Genomic DNA, 19,913 nt, shown 5'->3' with positions numbered 1-19,913 from the left:
AACTGAGAAGTATTTTGTAGGACAGAGGGTCTTCCAGAGAAGCAACCAAAGGATACAAATCTATGATAATGTTTTCAGTGAACGCCCAAATAGGAAAGTAAAACAGGGACTTAGGCTGCCTTTGTTAAAAAGTTCTGTCTCTTCAGTTGGGTTTGTTGATGCCCAATGGGTAACTAAAAGCAGGATAAAGTTTGGCATCTCTGCCTTCATTTTGTATTCACCTGTTTTATTACCTTATTAAACTTTGGGTCAGATTTCCGCACAACTCTGGATCATATGATAGTTCTATTTCTGGTTGTTGTTGTTTTCTTTGAGGAGCCCCACAACATTTCCGTAATTGCTGTACTAATTTATATGAGCATAAGCATATTAATCATTTGAAGAGTATTCATCTAAAGCTGATAATATGCTTCCTTCAAGACTGATGACATCAAGGTCAGAAAAACTAAGATATTTTCCAGACTTCTTGCTTTTACTATGTCCTGTTCCAGGGCCTTGGAGTGGTGCCTAGAAATCTTCAGTCTTTACTCTTCTTTTCCACAAACAGTGAGTCTTATAGACAGATCAGTGATGAAGAGGCTTCTATCCCTCAGCAGGAGCAATATAGTCCCATGGGAACTGAATTTGCCCCCGTTCCAGGATCATAGATCTATTAGATGAATAACCTGTGAAGCAAGTGGAAATTGCCCCTTGAACAGCTGGCAATTTCCTCAACACCAATAAGACTCGGTGTGATCAGAACTCAAAGAGAATGATAAACCACATCACAGTTTGAACAAGACTGCTTAAGACACATGCCTCTTGTCTCCTGCCCAGTTCTTCCTCTGTTTAACTAAAGCTCACATTAATATCCTGAAAGATAGGACTGAGACACTTGACACAACTTGTCTTTCCAGTATAGGCACAGTAATTAAAGTTATTTTTCCCTATTATTTTTTCCATTGGGTTTTTGGGGTAATTGATCAGTTTTGATTTGTTGGGACACCCAGAATTAGTCCTCTGGCCTCAAACTTGGATAACAGGAAAGGTGCTGGACAAAATCAACATAGCTCTATGATGAGACACTGTTTTATTGTCTTAGCATTGATATTAACATTTCTCACTCTCTTAGCATTGATCACTATCTGATTTTAATTTATTGCCTGTATTTTCTTTTTAAAATATAAGTTTCATGAAATTAGTAGACTCTCTCTATTGTCATAGAATGCTTGGCACATAAAGTAAATGGCTCAGGCAGTATTCATGAAGACTCATGACACAAAATTAGCTTCATAAAACCATGCTTTGTTGGAGTTTCTCTGAAAAAACAACTAAATTAAACTCTTTTGTAGTTTATAATGAATTTATTGAAGGTGATTGCACTTCTAAAACTGAAGCACAGGCTATGGGGAAGATGGCGGCGGGAAGGGAGTGAGCACCCCAGTGACCTGCACTGCTGCGCCAGCAGGGTGTGAGTTCAGAAGGCCGGATGCTGTCTTGTCAGGAATATTCAGTGAAGTTGGTTTACATGGAGCCTGAGGCAAGAGATTGAGCATCTGAGGGACAGGGTCGTGGCTCAGTCTCCAGAGAACCCGAGCCTCCTGGTGCCCAGAGATACACGAACAGCTGAATAGTAACCTGCTGCAGCTGGAGGAAATTGAGTGCAGAGACCTGGCAAAGAAACGGAGCTTCGGGTCCTGTGAAGATCTGCTAACTGCACCTCCACAGGGCACCGGACTGAAAACTGAAGTTGGGACTTAGTGGAGAAACGGCCCAGCCCCCACCTCCACACAGTTGAGATAACTCAAAGAATCTCTCCCCAGCACTCCATGGGTGTGAATATCAGAGCCCAGGGAGGGAAACTGAAAAGGCACCTGACCTCCAACTTCCCCTCCCCCCAGCAGCGAAAACTGAAACCTTTCTCTCCAGCTGGGGGGGCATGGCTATCAGAAGGTATCAGAACAGGTTGCTGGATTCCAACTCCCGCTGTCCACAGCCATGATAACTGGGTGAATAACAAACAAAGAGAGCGCCCAGGCATTCAAGAGAGCAGGGCATCCAGGAAACTGCATACCCAGAGTAAAGCTAGAGCTGTGGAGAAGAGTCCCCGTAAGTGGGGCCTGGCGGGCAGAAGAAGCCTAAGCAACCTGGATTAGAGAGACACCCAGCTGGGGAGGGAGAGCCGCCTCACACAGATTGCTTCCTACATCCTGAGGGCAGAGACTTAGCCTGGAAAGCACATCTCCACCTATTGGAAGAGAAGAAAATAGAACTCTAAGAATGCATTTTGTTGTTGTTGTTTCTTTCTTTTCCTTTTTATATATATTTTTTTTTCTTTTTTTTTCTTTCTTTCTTTTTCTTTCTTTCCCTTTCCTTTCCTCCCAAGCATTACTACTTCTGCTATGTGTAATTTACTAAATGCAATAGGGGAATGTTTCGAGGCTTCCTATAGTGCTCCTAAGTACTTAGCTACCCCCAAATACTCCTGTCTATTCTCCTGTTAATATCTCCCTTCATTAGAGCTATCCTCCAAAGTAGCTAAGATATACTAACCCCCATATCATCACATCTTTCTACCTAAACATAAAGTCCTAAGACCAAACCTCAGTTCTCTATATGCCATCAGAACTGTTTGCCTTTTATGAAACTAATGAATATACTTTAAATTACAATTAAACCCAACATCTCTAGACATTGTCTCCTATCACAAAGGAGAGATCTCGGAGCTATACAAAACCAAAACAAATTTATAGGAGAAAATAATAACACAACAGTACACAGAGCTGGAAAGAAACATGAGCATCATGAAAAAACAAGGAAGAAAAGGAACACAAACAATGCAGGACAGCTCAACATTACAGGAGATGCTAGGCACAGCAGAGAGATGGTCAGATAAAGATTTCAAGATATACTTGCTTCAGTTAGTATGGAGTCTTAAAGAAGACCTTAGACAGCAAATGCATACAATGAAAGATCACTTTGACAATGAATTACATAAACAAATCCAAGAAGCGAAAGAACAACTATCCAGAGAGATAGAGGTTATACAAAAAAAAAAAAAAAATCAAACAGAAATCCTGGAACTGAAGGAAATTATAAACCAAATTAAAAACTCAAATGAGAGTATCACCATTAGAGTAGACCAAGTAGAAGTCAGAACATCAGACAATGAAGACAAAATATATCATCTCAAAAAGAGTCTAGTCAACTCAGAAAGGCTGTTAAGAAACCACGAGCAAAACATCCAAGAGACATGAGATATCATAAAAAAACAAACTTAAGAGTTATTGGGATAGAGGAAGTTATAGAGGTCCAAACCAAAGGAATGAGCATTCTGTTAAATGAAATAATTATTTAGAGAACTTTCCAGACATGAAGAATGAAACAGAAATCCAAATTCTAGACGCCTACAGGATGCTGAATGTACAAAACCACAAGAGACCCACACCAAGACACATTATAATGAAGATATCCAACATACAAACAAGGAGGGAATATTCAAAGCTATAAGAGAAAGGAGACATTACATTTAGGGGTAAACCAATTAGGTTAACAGCTGATTTTTCATCACAGACACTGAAAGCTAGAAGATCCTGGAACAATGTATTTCAAGTGCTGAAAGATAATGGGTACCAACCAAGAATATTGTATCCAGCAAAATTAAGCTTCAGGTTTGACAATGAAATAAAAACCTTCCATGATAAACAAAAGTTAAAAGAATTCACAGCCAGAAAACCAGCACTGCAAAGCATTGTGGGCAAAACACTACACAAAGAGGAAATGAAAAACAACAAGGAAAATCAACAGTGGGAAGTAGCTCAGTAAAGGAAAAACCTAATCAAAGAAGAAAAGCAAATCAAGTTAAATAACAAAAATAAACAAACATGACTGGAAGTACAAACCATATATCAATAGTAACCCTAAATGTTAATGGCTTAAACTCACCAATTAAGCGACATAGGCTAGTAACCTGGATTTAAAAAACAGATCCAACAATATGCTGCCTACAGGAGACTCATCTGATAGAAAAAGAAATCCTGGAGCTGAAGGTGAAATGGTGGGGAAAATCATACCACTCACATGGACCTCGGAAGCAAGCAGGGGTGGCCATACTCATATCAAATAAAATTGACTTCAAGCTAAAGTTAATCAAAAGGGATAAAGAAAGACACTATATACTGTTAAAGGGAACCATTCACCAACAAGACATAACAATCATCAATATATATTTCCCAAATAATGGTGCTGCAACATTCATAAAACAAACGCCTCAAGTTCAAGAGACAGATAGACCACAACACAATAATTATGGTTGACTTCAACACACCTCTCTCACCACTGGACAGATCTTCCAAACAAAAGTTGAATAAAGAAACTATAGAACTCAATAACACAATTAATAACCTAGACTTAACTGACATATATAGAATATATCAACCATCATCAAGTGGATATACTTTTTTCTCAGCAGCACATGGATCCTTCTCAAAAATCAACCATATATTATTCCATAGGGCAACTCTTAGAAAATATAAAGGAGTAGAAATAATACCATGCATTTTATCTGACCATAATGGAATGAAACTGTAAATCAACAATAAAACAAGGAAGAAAAACTCCTACATCACTTGGAGAATGAACAATATGCTACTGAATGAACAATGAGTTACAGAAGACATCAAGGAGGAAATTAAAAAATTCTTAAGAGATAAATGAAAACACAGAACACATCGGAATCTATGGGACACTATGAAAGCAGTACTAAGAGGAAAATTCATTGCTTGAAGTTCATTCCTCAAAAAAGAAAAAACAAACAAATAAATAATCTAAAACTTCATCTCAAAGCCCTAGAAATATAAGAGCAAAACAACAGCAAATGCAGTAGAAGGCAAGAAATAGTTAAAATCAGAGCTGAAATCAATGAAATCAAAGAAACAATTGAAAAAATTGACAACACTAAAAGTTGGTTCTTTGAAAAAATAAATAAGATTGACAGACCTTTAGCCATGCTAACGAAGAGAAAAAGACAATATCACAACAGACACTACAGAAATACAGAAGATAATTAGAAATTATTTTGAAACCTTATACTCCAATAAAATAGAAGATAGTGAAGGCATCAATAAATTTCTTAAGTCATATGATCTGCCCAGATTGAGTCAGGAGGATATACACAACTTAAACAGACCAATATCAAGTGAGGAAATGGAAAAAGCCATCAAAATACTACCAACCAAGAAAAGCCCAGGACTGGATGGATACACAGCAGAGTTTTACAAAACCTTTAAAAAGAAATAATACCAATACTCTTCAAGGTATTTCAGGAAATAGAAAAAGAGGGAGTACTTCCAAATTCATTCTATGAGGCCAACATCACCCTGATTCCAAAACCAGACAAAGACATTTCAAAGAAAGAAAACTACAGACCAATATCTCTATTGAACATAGATACAAAAATCCTCAATAAAATTCTGGCAAATCAGATAAAAAATAAATCAAAAAGATTGTGCACCATGATCAAGTAGGATTCATCCCTGGAATGCAAGGCTGGTTCAATATATGGAAATCAATGAATGTAATTCACCACATCAAAAGACTTAAAGATAAGAACCATATGATCATCTTGATAGACGCAGAAAAAACATTTGACAAAATACAGCATCCCTTTATGTTCAAAACACTGGAAAAACTAGGGATAACAGGAACATACCTCAATATTGTAAAAGCGATTTATGCTAAGCCTCAGGCCAGCTTTATTCTAAACAGAGAAAAATTGAAGGCATTCCCTCTAAAATCTGGAACAAGACAGGAATGCTCTCTCTCACCACTTCTATTCAACATAGTTCTTGAAACACTGGCCAGAGCAATTAGACAGATGAAAGAAATTAAAGGCATAAATATAGGAAAATAAAAACTTAAATTAGCACTTTTGCTGATGACATGATCCTATACCTAGTAGACTCAAAGGGTGCTACCAAGAAATTTCTAGAACTAGTAAATGAATTCAGCAAAGTGGCAGGATATAAAGTTAACATGCATAAATCAAAGGCATTCCTGTATATCAGTGTCAAATCTTTTGAAATGGAAATGAGGACAACTACCCCATTTACAATATCCTCAAATAATAGAATAAAATACTTGGAAATCAACCTAACAAAAGAGGTGAAAGATCTATACAACGAAAACTATAGAACCCTAAAGAGAGAAATAGAAGAAGAACTTAGAAGATGGAAAGATATACCTTGCTCATGGATAGACAGAATTAATATCATTAAAATGGCCATATTACCAAAAGCACTTTACAGGGTCAGTGCAATTCCATTCAAAATCTCAAGGGCATTCCTTGCAGAAATAGAAAAAGCAATCATTAAATTCATCTGCAAAAATAAGAGAACCAGAATAGCTAAAGCAGTTCTAAGCAGGAAGAGTGAAACAGGTGGTATAGCAATACCAGATTTTAAACTATACTACAGAGTAATAGTATCAAAAACAGCATGGTACTGGCACTAAAACAGGTGGGTAGACCAATGGTACAGAATAGAGGTCACAGAGACAATCCACAAAATTACAACTACCTTATATTAGACAAAGGTGCTAAAAGTATGCATTGGAGAAAGGAGAGCATCTTCAACAAATGGTGCTAGGAGAACCGGAAATCCATATGCAACAAAATGAAATTGAATCCCTTTCTCTCACCATGTACAAAAGTTAACTCAAGATAGACCAAGGAGCTAGGAATCAAACCAGAGACTCTGCATCTAATAGAAGAAAATGTTGGTCCTAATCTTCATCACATGGGGTTGGGCCCCATATTCCTTAATAGTACACCTATAGCACAAGAGTTAAAACCAAGAATCAACAAATGGGACGAATTCAAACTAAATATTTTTTTTTTCTCAGCAAGAGAAATAATTTGTGAGGTAAATAGGGAGCCTACATCCTGGGAACAAATTTTTACCCCTCACACTTCAGATAGAACTCTAGAGTATACAAAGAACTCAAAAAGTTAAACAATAAAAAAATAAATAACCTAATCAAATAGGCCAAGGACCTGAACAGACACTTCTCAGAGGAGGACATACAATAAATCTACAAATACACGAAAAAATGCTCACCATCTCTAGCAATCAGAGAAATGCAAATTACAACTATTCTAAGATACCATCTCATTCCAGTAAGAATGGCAGCCATTATGAAGTCAAACACCAACAAGTGCTGGTGAGGATGCGGGGAGAAAGGTACACTTGTACATTGCTGGTGGGACTGCAAATTGGTGCAGCCAATTTGGAAAGCAGTATGGAGATTCCTTGGAAAGCTGGGAATGGGACCACCATTTGACCCAGTTACTCCCCTTCTCAGACTATACCCAAAAGACCTAAAAAGAGCATACTATAGGGACACAGCCACATCAATGTTTATAGCAGCACAATTCACAATAGCTAAACTGTGAGGCCAACCTAGATGCCCTTCAATAGATGAATGGACAAAAAAATGTGGCATTTATACACAATGGAATATTAAGCAGCACTAAAAATAACAAGATCATGGCATTTGCAGGGAATTGGATGGCATTAGAGCAGATTATGCTAAATGAAGTTAGCCAATCCCTAAAAAACAAATGCCGAATGTCTTCTCTGATATAAGAGGTGACTCAAAATGGGGTAGGGAGGAAGAGCATTTGAAGATTACTACTAAATAGGGAAGAGAGGTGGGAGGGAATGGGAGGGAGAAGGGGAATTGCACGGAAGATGGAAGAAGACCCTCATCGTTATACAAAATACAAAGGGGGGGGGAAAAGAGAGAAATGTGTCACATTAGATTGGGTAGAGAGGTGATGAGAGGGGAGGGAAGGGGCAAGGGGGATAGGAAGGGCAGCAGAATAAAATAGACAGTAGTATTGCTGTATGTATATACGTGGCCATATAACCAATGTGATTCTGCAACCTGTACACTTGGAAATATGAGAAATTATACCCCATTTGATGGGGAAATGTATGATATGTCAAGATCATTGTATTGTCATGCGTAACTAATAAAAAAATAAAAAATAAAATTGAAGCACCAGGATTAACTTATGTGGAAATAATATTCTGATAACATTACTTAGGAAAACAATAGTTTCTGTTCCCTGTTTTGGTGATTCAAATTCCACATTACAATAAATAAGACCTATTAATAAAATTGTTGTGTTTAATAAGAAAATATGTGTAAACTCCGTAAGGTAGCAACTAGAACTACATAAATAAATGCAGTAATTCTGTTATTATTATAATTTTAGTATTAGTGATATACTACATCATAAATCACTCAAAACTGATGTTGAGTCATCCTTAAGTTAACACATTGGTTCAATTTACTCCCCATAGTTTTCTTGAAATATCCTTGGCAGCATAAGGTCTTTGGTGATTTCAATTCACTAATGTTCATATGCTTTCACTTGGCCTAAAACTAACAGGGAACAGGTCAGGGGATTCCAAGATCGAACCCAATTTATCACTAGAGTCAACAGAATTGAGCTCTATTCCTGAGAACAGAGGAGCCATTCTACCCACGAATTCCCAGACTAACCTTGAGGCTGACCCACAGCAGCAGCTCCCAGCAGATGTCCTCTCAGCATGCACCTCCTGGCGCTTGTGTGGCACCTGCTGTGTCCTTCTTGGTGCACAGGAAAGTCTATCCACTCTTTGACTTTTGACCTATTGTGTGTGTGTGTGTGTGTGTAAATATATACATGAATATATATGTATATGTATGTATGTATATATATATATATATATATATAGAGAGAGAGAGAGAGAGAGATCTACTCATAAATATTTTATACCCAAAATATTTATCAAGTATCTTGCCATCCTTGTACAGTGTTAAACACCCTTTATCACCCTTTATGGGGGCTAGGATTGTGGCTCAGCAGTAGAGCACTCCCCTAGCACGGGCGGGACCCAGGTTCGATCCTCAGCACCACATAAAAATAAAGGCATTGTGTTGTGTCCATCTACACCTAAAAAATAAATAAATATTTTTTTTAAAAACCACCCTTTATGTAGCATCATTTTCATTCTTACCTCGGCATCTCTATTGAAGCCCAGTTTAGTCCTGTATTCATTTTGTCCTTTAGCGTATGTCACTCCATAGCCCAGTTGTGCTAGGTTGTGGAAAGGCCAAAGAAGGTGCTGGAGACAGCATGAGAGACATGATTTATTGGGGAAAGCTTCTAACAGGTCAGTGACAGCTCCAGGAAGAGTTCTGTGGCAACAGATTGAACAGATAGCATCTGTGTCCCTTAAGGTGCTTCTCCAAGTAGTTCCTCTGTTCCTTGTAGTATTTTCCCTACTGGCACTGGCCAAACAAGTGACATATATCCTTTCCATAATGCCCTCAGTTTTCTGCTCATCTCCATTCAGGGAGGGGTCTTATGTTAGATGAAGAAGCAGTGACATCAGCATTAATTTGCTTGTATGAACAGCATCCTAAGGAACAACTGTCATAGCATACTTGAAAGCAAGTATCTTTATACAGCTAACACTAACTTGCCCAGTTCCCAGTGTGCATAGAGAAAGCCAGTGTCCTTCAAGGTAATATGTATCTGGACTTTCCAGCCTAGGCTTGTTCTCATTGTTTCCTTATTTTTGATAGGTTTGGGGAATAAAAAGGCAGCATTCAGGGTCATGGTGTTTGTCCACTTTTTCTTTAGGAACAATACAGCATGAATGGCAAATTCAGATGGGTTCCATTAAGCAAGCACGTGAACAATCCATGTGTTGTTTGTTAAGTTGCATCACTTCCAGGAATGCTTATTTCCAGGAAAGGACAATGGCCTGAGACTAGTATTTGATGAAAGACCTAGATAATCAGGGGGCACTTGGTCCAAAGAGAAACTAAATGACGATATGATTTTTGTGCAGGGAAATATAATTACACTTACTTTGTATAGCAAGAATATAAGATAGAATTTTGTATTCTGAATGATACTCAGGTCAGCTACAGTGAGACAGTGGCAGTGTTAAGTGCAGTTCAGACTTGGCTGTTGCATGATGAAATTTCCCTTTTTCCTTTTGCCTAGTTTTTCTTATTGCCTGCAATGGAATAAATACTTTTTGTTCCCACTCATGCCTTTTGTCCTCTATTTGCTTTTTGCCCCCTCTTAAATCCACAATAGCACTTAAACAAGGAAATTTTAGAAATTTTCAATCATTATAACAAAGCACTCCTAAGTTCAATTTATAGACTTCCTTCTCAAAACAAAGTGATGGGTAAGAAAATTCCATATGAATATGTTTTTAATTCTCAGTGCAGCTGACTGCCATTTGGGAGGTTAGTATAAATTTGAGGAATATACTATGAAATGGGTAAAGTTATTGATGAAGAGTTGTGTTTATTTTCTGTTTTAGTTTTCTATTTGTTAGTCCATTTTCCCGCTTCAAAATTTCAGATACATTTGAAAATGAAATGGCAAAAAAAGTTAAACTTCAAAATATCTTATTCCAGCTTTGAAAGTGTGTTATAGTTAAAGCAACATCCCTGGGTTTCATAAACTGACTTCCAGATCACTCACATATAATTGAATCAAGCCTATATTGAAGCACACCAGTGGTGGCTTACCAGAACATAAAGCTGTTCCCCTGATCAGCCCCGAACAATTGCAAGGGCATTCCTTATAAGCCTGAAAACTGCAAAAGGGATGTTCAGGGGCTCTAGCCAATGCAAGAAAGCCAGGTTACAGAAGCGGGAGAATGCAGTCAAGGGGCAGGAACCCTAACCAATCATAGTTAGCCCAGTCACCCCAGGTACAGAAACAGAGCCCCGTTACCCTAGTTACAGAAACAATACTCCATTAGGTAGTTTTGTGTTCTTAAAGATTTCTATAGCAAAAGGAAAAGAACATCTTGCCCCAGTCATGACTCTTCTACTTGGCATGGTTGTTTTACAGGATAAAGTCATAAAACAAAATGGAGTCACATTTGCTCCACTATCACAGTGTATGGATCACCCATGATTGTTTGATGGTGAGGCAATTTTCTTTTTTGCCACTTTATTTTTTAATTAGTAGTTCTGTAACCAAAATCATAGCAGAATTCTTCAAAAGAACTACCTGTATTTACTGTTGTCTATCTTGCTTATTCTCATTTTCTCTATATTAATAGTATCTAATGTTATTCATACTCAGATTTCTTCAGATTTCCCTGTAATATCCTTTATGGCTATGCTTTTGTTTTTCTCTTCATCAAAATCCAGTCATAGATTCTGCATTGCATTTGCCATGACTCTATTTTTCTACAACCTAGAAATGTTTTTAAGCTTTCTTGGAGAGTAGGGAGCTTTTCTGTCTTTCATGATATTGACAGTTATGGAGAATAAAACTGGTAATTTTACAGAATGTGTCATAATTTGGATTCATCTGACCCTTTCTTCATGATTAGATTTCCTTTTGTCTTGAACCTACTCTGCTGCTATGCCAAGTTCACCATATATCTCTGTGATGTCCAGTGATTGTCAATTCACAATTCAGTTAACCTCTCAGAAACCCTTGACACAGTAGATCACTTCTTCCTTGAACTACTCTTCACTCAGCTTCTGGGGTGGCATTTTTTCCTGCTTTTCCTCCTGCCTAAATGCTCCTTCTCAGTGAACTTGGCATAGTAGCTGCTTCCCCTTCATCTCAGTGACTTCTTCTGTACATGTCCTTCTAAGCACTGCTTTCATTCCCGCCTATAAATTTAATGTATTTTCATTTTCATTCAAATTGGTCTTTTTTTATACACTCTGATGGGCAATTCTCTGGCAAGGGAGTCTCTAATATAGAAAGAATGCAAAAGGTTTGCTATACTTGTTTTAAGGAGTCTTTGCCAAGTAGCACTACGAATTAAAAGTTTAACAGAACTTTAATCGGATGCACATTAGAATTTTTTTTTTCTTTTTAAGGGAGATGGGGTATTAGGAATATATATTTTGAAGGAAATCTTCTAGAATATTCTGACTGCCACCTTATACCTTGAGAATCACTTTTATACACACCTACTTCTTGTTTTCTTATCTAGAGGGAGAGTCTTAGGATTTCATTTTTTTATTTTCTTAACCTTTGGAATCTCCCTTTGCCTCAGTTTTCTAAAGAGTGGTTTTGTTTCTCAGATAAGTATTTATTAGGCTTTTGGGATGTGCCAAGCTGTGCAAATGGTGTTAAGCAGCACTGAGATAGTCATGCAAGCAAATAAGTATAAAATGCCTCAAATAGATGAGACTGAGGGACATAATGCATTAGAAAGAGCTTGGGCCCTTTCGCTATTATTGCCTAGCTATTGGCTTTTCTACTCAAGAAGTTTGCCCTGACTCAGGGAACATGATCAGGATTGGGCTCTTTCTTTTCCAGATGTTGAGCTAGAACCTTTGAAGTTGGAGACCACCTGATTGAGGCTAGTGGGAAACTTCATCTGCTATATAAGCTACTGGCATTCCTGCATTCCAGGTAGGTAAGAGGCTTACATTCACTGCTCTGAGGGAGTGACTGGTTCAAACCTGAATAATGAGGAACTTAGTGATTTCTTGAGGCTGATTCAATTTTTCTTTTTTACAAGACTGTAATTCAGGGTCTACTTTCTCTGCAAGTATACACCTACCCCATTCCATCTTATCAAACCCGACTCCTTCACCATTATCCTTTCTTTCCTGAATTCCTACAGCGTTTATGATCTTGCTTCAGGGCTTGGCAAACCCTACCTTAATCTACTACCTGGTTGATTAGTGTATGTTCACCTCATCAATCCATCTATATTGTTTACATCCACAAGGATGCGTCAACACTGAGCATTTCTTTTACAATTGCCTTCTGGTACCTTGTGTTGAATTGACACATAGTAGGTTCTTGTTAACCTGTGGGGTTTGATTTAAACTTAAGGGGAACTTGGGGTACTTTTTCCCAGAAATGTGAGTTGGTTATCAGAAGACCAGGTTAAACAGCCTGGTATGCAGCATGTACATCTTCATCACCACAGGAAAGGGGGAATCTAGGAAAAGACCAGATACTCAAGAATTTCAAAATTGTCCCTTTAGGATGACTATCCCAGGTATGGCCTGAACTAACCTAAAACTGGGAAAAATTGCCCAGTCTTTTGCAAATTAAATAATTTCATGTCTTACTGTATTTTATTACCTTTGACATGTCTACCATAACTACTTTGGAGGTGAAGAAGAACATATAAATACCTTCCATCCAAATTTTTCTTGTCACAGACCTAGAAAGGTCATGTCCAATGTCATATAGCCAGCAAATAGTAGAGAGATAAAATTTGAGGTACTCACCTTCAAGCTCAATGCTATTTCCAACAATTTGGGGCTAGAGTCTGGAAGATATTCTCCCTAACTCTTTTTTTTTTTTTAAAGAGAGAGTGAGAGAGGAGGGAGAGAGAGAGAGAGAGAGAGAGAGAGAGAGAGAGAGAGAGAGAGAGAGAGAATTTTTAATATTTACTTTTTAGGTCTCGGCGGACACAACATCTTTGTTGGTATGTGGTGCTGAGGATCGAACCCGGGCCGCACGCATGCCAGGTGAGCGCGCCACCACTTGAGCCACATCCCCAGCCCATCCCTAACTCTTGATCTTACTCTTGTGGCAACCTTAAATTAAATTCGTTTCTTAAAAAGAATATTGTTTTGACAGCATTGTACCTCTTTATTTAGGCAAATTTAAAACAATGTCTGATAACAAAGGGCTGTCACTTTGACTTTGTTCTCACTGCATTATTTTGAATTTTTCTTTCCTTTCTTCCCTCTCTAAATGTAAGTTTTCTCATGTACCATGGGGGATTGCTCTTCTACAGTGATGCTTCTCAGACTTTTCTAGATGATAATGCTTATATTCCCAAGTAGGGAATTGCAGTAAATAGCCTACCATAGCTCTTTAGGATCTTGGGGAGGGAGTGCACACGTATTTGATTCTTGCCCTTTACTCTACACATGTATATTTATTTTACTATTAAAGTGAAAGTCTATATTTTCATTGAATGAAGTGATATTCCAGAAAGAGTCTCCTTTGTTACTCTAGGGCTTCCATACTCCCTGGTGAATTGACAGGTGCCCTGAGAATATCTCCACTGTAGCTTTAAAACTACTGCTCTGTAGGATACAGCTACGTGTGGAGGCAATTTGTATTCTTGTAATAAAGTATTTAGAATTTCTGAGAAAGTTTTACGACATTTATATTTCTACTTTAGCATTTCACTTATTTATAAAATTGTATTCTTTGGTAAATTTTGCCTGAGGGTAACTCACCCTAAATACTACTAGAGTTGGCAATTTCTCCTTTTCTTCTTATTGTCAGGGGCCATCGGGTTTTACTTTTCTCCCAAATGACCCAGATTTTGGATATTGCTCAAGACTATATGTGTTACAAATATGACTCCCCTTGGCCACTACATTATCTAAACCTTTTTTTAGATTTAATGATTATATAGGTCTATGAAGAATAATAAGGGTTGTGGGAATGTTGCAGAGGAAAAAGGGTATCAAAAGAAGGTGAAAAATTTGAGGAGAGTGGACAGTGCTGTGTGAAGCAAGGATTGACAGCAGGGTAGAGATGCATGGGCAGAAATAAACACCCACATTCTCATCAGGTGATGTAAATAATGGGTACTAGAGCAAATGTTGGGAAAATGTTGAGTGTCTTCAAAAATGTATGATAAGTCGAGTTTCCGTGACAAAAGCTTTCAGTTTCTTGCAACAGCTCAACAGTTGTGTACTTATTCAGCATTAGCAAGAAAATAAATATTGATAGTATAGAGATCCCACAAATCAAGAAGGGGGAAGGTAAGATCAATTATTTCTATGGGCAATTACTTGAGAACTCTGTTTAATATATAATAAAATTGATGTGGGACAATGGGGGAAAGCTTAAACAATAGTTGGTTTTTGAGCCTGTGGGAGAGTAGAAGCTGTGGAACTAACAGCTTTAAAATTTAGTTCATAGTGGACTCTCAGATCCACTTGATGCCCCCCAGGTACTGCAATAACCTGGACACTTATGCCATTGATTGGACTCTCCAGTGCCAAAACATGACTTGAGTTTATATTTTTCCTTCCTGATAGGTGGTGATAGGTGGAAAGCCCTAAAGCTTTATTGAAAAGCAGATGCTGGGTCTTCAGGCAGGCTCCCAAGGGCTTGATTTATGGCTTGCCTAAGTAAAAACTGTGTCTCAGCAAATACAAACTGCCATAGAGTGTGGATATTTACAGTTGCCTGGGAACAGTCACAACCAAATATTAACTCTGTAAATCCCAAAAACTTTGGCTCATGTGTTTTAAAAACTGAGGCTAGCGTGCTACGGTGAAATTTTTTGTAAAGTGATGAATTGTCTCCCTAAATTTAGGTCTTTCCCCTGGGCTTTATTTAAAGTAGGAGCATGCCTGAATATGGAAAGAAAAATATAGGCATTTGGTTTAGGAATGACTTGTTTTTTTTTTTTTTATTTCTTGAAGAGTCCTTGAAAAGAGTTAAGACCTGTTTGTCTGTCTTCTTCTTGTAAAGGCTACAGCTATGAGCATGTGGATGGTTCTGTGAGAGGAGAAGAGAGACACCTGTGTTTAAAATACTTTGGACAGCAACCTATTTTTATTTTTCTCCTGAGTACCAGGGCAGGTAAACCACAGCAGACAAATGAAAAGTGGTGTGGTACTTTTACATCCCACCCATTGGTACATTTTTCCATAATCCTCTGATAGGTAAGGTTATTACCAAGGAGTATAAAAAAAGGAGAGAATCAAGGCAATTGACATAACATAGTACTGGACTTCTAGAGTGGAGCTCTTTTCTGTTCAACCTATGCAAGCTGTGATCTCCACAAAGAAGTAAGGCTAAAACCTAGGCTTGTTTAAACACATTTAAAAAAGTAACTCTGATCCGGTTACATCACTCACCTGGGAATGTCTTTATTTTATTTTATTTTTTTGTAATTTTGGGGAAAGTTTTATTGACATTTAGCTTTCCTTCCCAGCCATGAATTTGGAAAATAAGATAATCTCTTTGGTAATTGCCCCTCTTCCAGGAGTATCTCTGGAATAGTGTTGTAAAATTTAACAAATATTTTATTTTTTAAAATGTGATTAAACTGCCAGCTCTGTATAATTATTATGGCATTGCTTATATGACTCAAATCAAAAATACCATATGACATTTGTGGTGCTTTGCCAGTTGCAGAGTGCTTTCACTATTAAATAATTTGAAATCAGTTTTAGGAGATGGATTTTTTCCTATATCCAAATCAATAAGAACTTGAATTAATTTTGAATTCATAATCTGAGTTTCATTATCTTATTTTTTGTAGACCTTAATTCTGATGGCATAGATACAGAAACACAAAAAGGATGTTTGTCCTTGATGAAACAGATTAAGTAAGGTCTTTATGAAAAGAAAGTTCATCCTTAGTTAGAAAACATTTAGTAAGAGCTTTGTACTATATGGGTACATAAAAGAAGTGTTAGATTTAATCCTTGAGTACAAGGAGATCATTTCTCAGTATATGTCTTATCTCTCTAATAAAGACAATAATAAGATACAATCAGATTTATTTGGCCTCAGTCTCTTCCAAGGTCATGGACCACATCCTGCATCAAAGCCATTCATTCATGTCTCATGGTTAATCTTAGGGGAAACTTGAAGGATCTAGTCAAATGCATCATCAGTGTTGGAAGAGGAATTCCATTTTTGTTTTTTTAAGATTTTATTATTCATATTTAGAGAGCAGATAATGTTTAAAACATTTAAAATTAGGAAGAAATAAACCTCTGATTTTTAGTTAGTCTTCTTGGAGGCCTCAGAGTAGATTATCTAGGAGCTGAAGCAGTCCTGGACATTAACATTTTCCAAACACTGTTATATTTGCTATCACATTTTTGCTATAGTTCTGCAGCATTTTCATTTAATGGGTTTCCTTCTGGTTTTCAAGAGGTGAAGTTTTTTCCACATATTGCCAGCAAGTGATAGTGATAGCTTATGAATATGTCCCAAACAACTAAATACAGCTTAAAATATCCTCCCTAAAGTATCCTCCCTAGTGAAAAATGCTGCACTAGCCAATATTAACCCATGAGGAAGAGAATTTTTATGGAACACAAACACATTTTTTAGATGAAATGACTGCCTAGATAGTATTAGCATACAGTGGATAAAAAGGTTCTGGAGCCAGGTGCAATAGTGCATGCCTACAGTGCCAGCTACTCAGAAGCTGAGGCAGGAGGATGGAGTAAGTCCAGGAGTTCAAGGCCAGCCTGGGCAACCCTGCAAGACCCTGTCTGTATCCCATGAGTAATAACTACAGACAAGACCCTGTCTCTATCCCAGGAGTAATAACTACAGATTCTGAAATATGGAATGGTGCAACTTCAAATAAGTCCTTTAATCTGTTTCCATTTCAGCATCTACAAAATGAGAATACTAGCAAGGATGCTGGGTTGTTGTGAGGGTTAAAAGAATTAATGTATACATAAAGTGCTTTGAACAACTCTTGGTGAGTAGTAAAGGAGAAGTATAGCTCTCATTATTGGGTATAATTTAGCATCTCTCAGTAATCAGTCATTATTATTTCTTTATTCCAACTTCAATTTTATATGAAGACTTTAATAAGAATGTTTCTGCCTGACTTGTCTTGATATCCACCTGGGAATCAGTAGTCCTTGTGAAAAGGAACCCTTCATTCAGTTTGTGGAACCCTTTTAGGGTTGTTTTAGCAAAGAACTCTAATGACGCTGGCAAGAATGAGTCTGCTCTGTACAAGTTTTCACATTAATCAAAGAGAAGGCTGTAATTTGCTTCATAGTACTCTAAATTCCTGTAACCACCCCCTCCAATGTACTTACTTGGCCCTTTTCCTGCACTACCAGAGAAAGACCAGAAAGTTGTTGTATTGAGTGTTCTTGTCTTAAATTGATTTTATGACATTGTCTTTGATTAATGTGGAAACTGATACAGGAAGTTTTCTCGAGTCAGAAGCATGTATCATCCCCTCTTCTCATTAACTAGTGTCAGGGTCTTCCTACCTTGATGTAGCTTGTGCTTTTTTTTACTGCCAACTGCACACCTCTCATTTTTTAAAATATATTTTTAGTTGTAGATGGACACTGTTTTAGACAGCTTTTTCACCACCGTGACTAAAAGATCTTACTAGAACAACTGTAGAGGAGGAAAGTTTATTTGAGGGCTCATGGTTTCAGAGGTCTTAGTCCATAGAAGGCCAGCTCCATTCCTTGGGCCTCAAGGAGGCTGAACATCATGGCGGGAGAGTGTGGCTAAGGGAAGCAGTTCACATCATGATCAGAAGCAGAGAGAGACGCCACTCTCCAGATACAAAATATATATCCCATAGCCACACTCTCAATGAACTACTTTTTCCAGCCACAACTCACCTATCTCTAGTTACCACTCAGTTAATCCCATCAGGGATTTATTCACTGCTTAGGTTAAGGCTATGACCCAATCATTTCTCCTTCAAAACTTGCATTGTCTCACATGTGAGCTTTTGGGGGACACCACATCTAAACTATAACAGACAATACCTTTGTTTTATTTTTTTTTTAATGTAGTGCTGAGGATTGAACCCAGTGCATCACACATGCTAGGGGAGCTCTCTAAAAAATTATGTACTGGGGAATCTGGCTCTTAAAGATATTTTGCTGTCAACTTTTTAAAAATTATTAATTCAAAGATCTATTTTCTACCATCTCAAAGGGCGAGATACAATAGCTTTTAAAAGTTTTCCTCAAAATTAACAAAGGAGTATATCCACCAGGTCTCAGACTTATATCATGTAATATGTTGTTATCCTTGTCATAAAGTTGCTAATTAGTAAGCCTATTTACTAAGTATTAGTATTTGAGTTGTCCTGTGATCATTGATTATTTTATCATTGTTACCATCCCTGGGAGCACAGAAATAAAGAAAGGAAACTTGTAGGCTGCTGTAATAGCCTCACATCCAGAGGTCCTTACCACTGGCTGCTTTATATTTAAATGATTTATGTTTGAATGGGTTTGAGGTCTTTTCAAACATTCAGCTAATTCTGCCAGAAAATTTCTTTGTATCTCAAGTCAGAAGCACTCATGCAAATTCCTCTGTTTCAAGTCAAAAGCACTCATGCACATACTGAAACACCTGAGTATAAGGCATAGGTTGAGTTCATATCTTCTTATAGGGGTCTTATAGGGAGGTCTCTTGAAGGATCTTTTGTTATTGCTGCTGGTAATGGTAGTAGTTATGTTGATAATGATTGGTTTTGTTCTAGCTGTCATTGTTTGTTTTCATTTTTAACTGTTTCTAGGGTATAACTGTAGAGAAATAAGTTTATTTTAATTGCAGAAGGCATAAGGATACAAGTATTTTTCTGAAGGATTCTTTCAAGGTTTTTATTTCAAAATTTATGGACTGACATGATTTTCAACTAAGGTTCTTAAATTATTTATTTTTGTGACTCAATGATATAGAACAATGTGTGTTAAACTGTGGTCTGTAGCCCACCTGCATCAGAATCACCTGGGATTGATTATAAAGATGCAGATCCTAGATTAGAGTCCCACACCCACTAAAGTGCTTGGTATTACAGGCCAGGGAGTTGCTTCCACAAACTCCACAGCTGATTGTGAAATAGACGACCCCCTCCCTTGAAATAAAAAACTTCAAATTCTAAACTTCTTAATACCTAGGATGGAGGCTGATGGATTGCCCCTGGCCCTGCTAGGCATTGCACAGGAGAACCTGAGACTGAGACATGTTTCTGATTAACACTATCTAGATAAATGTATACTTAGGAACTTCCTACCTTGTATCCCACTGTATACCCTCTATTCTTATAAAAAACTTTCCATGCCATTGAGTCACCAAAGATGGAGATTTGTGAAAAGAAATTATTTACCTCTATCTTGCTCAAACTTAGGATGGAAACAAACCTGTTTCTTCT

The 19,913-nt window shown here is 37.5% G+C and overlaps 1 protein-coding gene across 7 annotated transcripts in view; it reads left to right on the top strand.

Annotated features, from left to right (window-relative positions):
- Positions 1-19,913, top strand: part of LOC144249027 (uncharacterized) — a 125,934-nt gene that overhangs the window by 49,151 nt on the left and 56,870 nt on the right. The window contains exons 2-3 of one of the 7 annotated variants that reach the window (XR_013342205.1): positions 12,347-12,442; positions 13,449-13,518. The exons of 5 other annotated variants lie outside the window; for them this stretch is intronic. The gene's annotated coding sequence lies outside the window, so the exon portion shown is untranslated. The remainder of the gene's footprint in view (positions 1-12,346; positions 12,443-13,448; positions 13,519-19,913) is intronic. One more of the 7 variants, XR_013342206.1, reaches the window with a different exon arrangement.

The sequence above is a fragment of the Urocitellus parryii genome, chromosome 11, assembly GCF_045843805.1.
Source record: "Urocitellus parryii isolate mUroPar1 chromosome 11, mUroPar1.hap1, whole genome shotgun sequence".
Classification (NCBI taxonomy): Eukaryota; Metazoa; Chordata; class Mammalia; order Rodentia; family Sciuridae; genus Urocitellus; species Urocitellus parryii.
The sequence above is the reverse complement of the archived record's forward strand: the minus strand, read 5'-3'. Positions and strand labels throughout refer to the sequence as shown.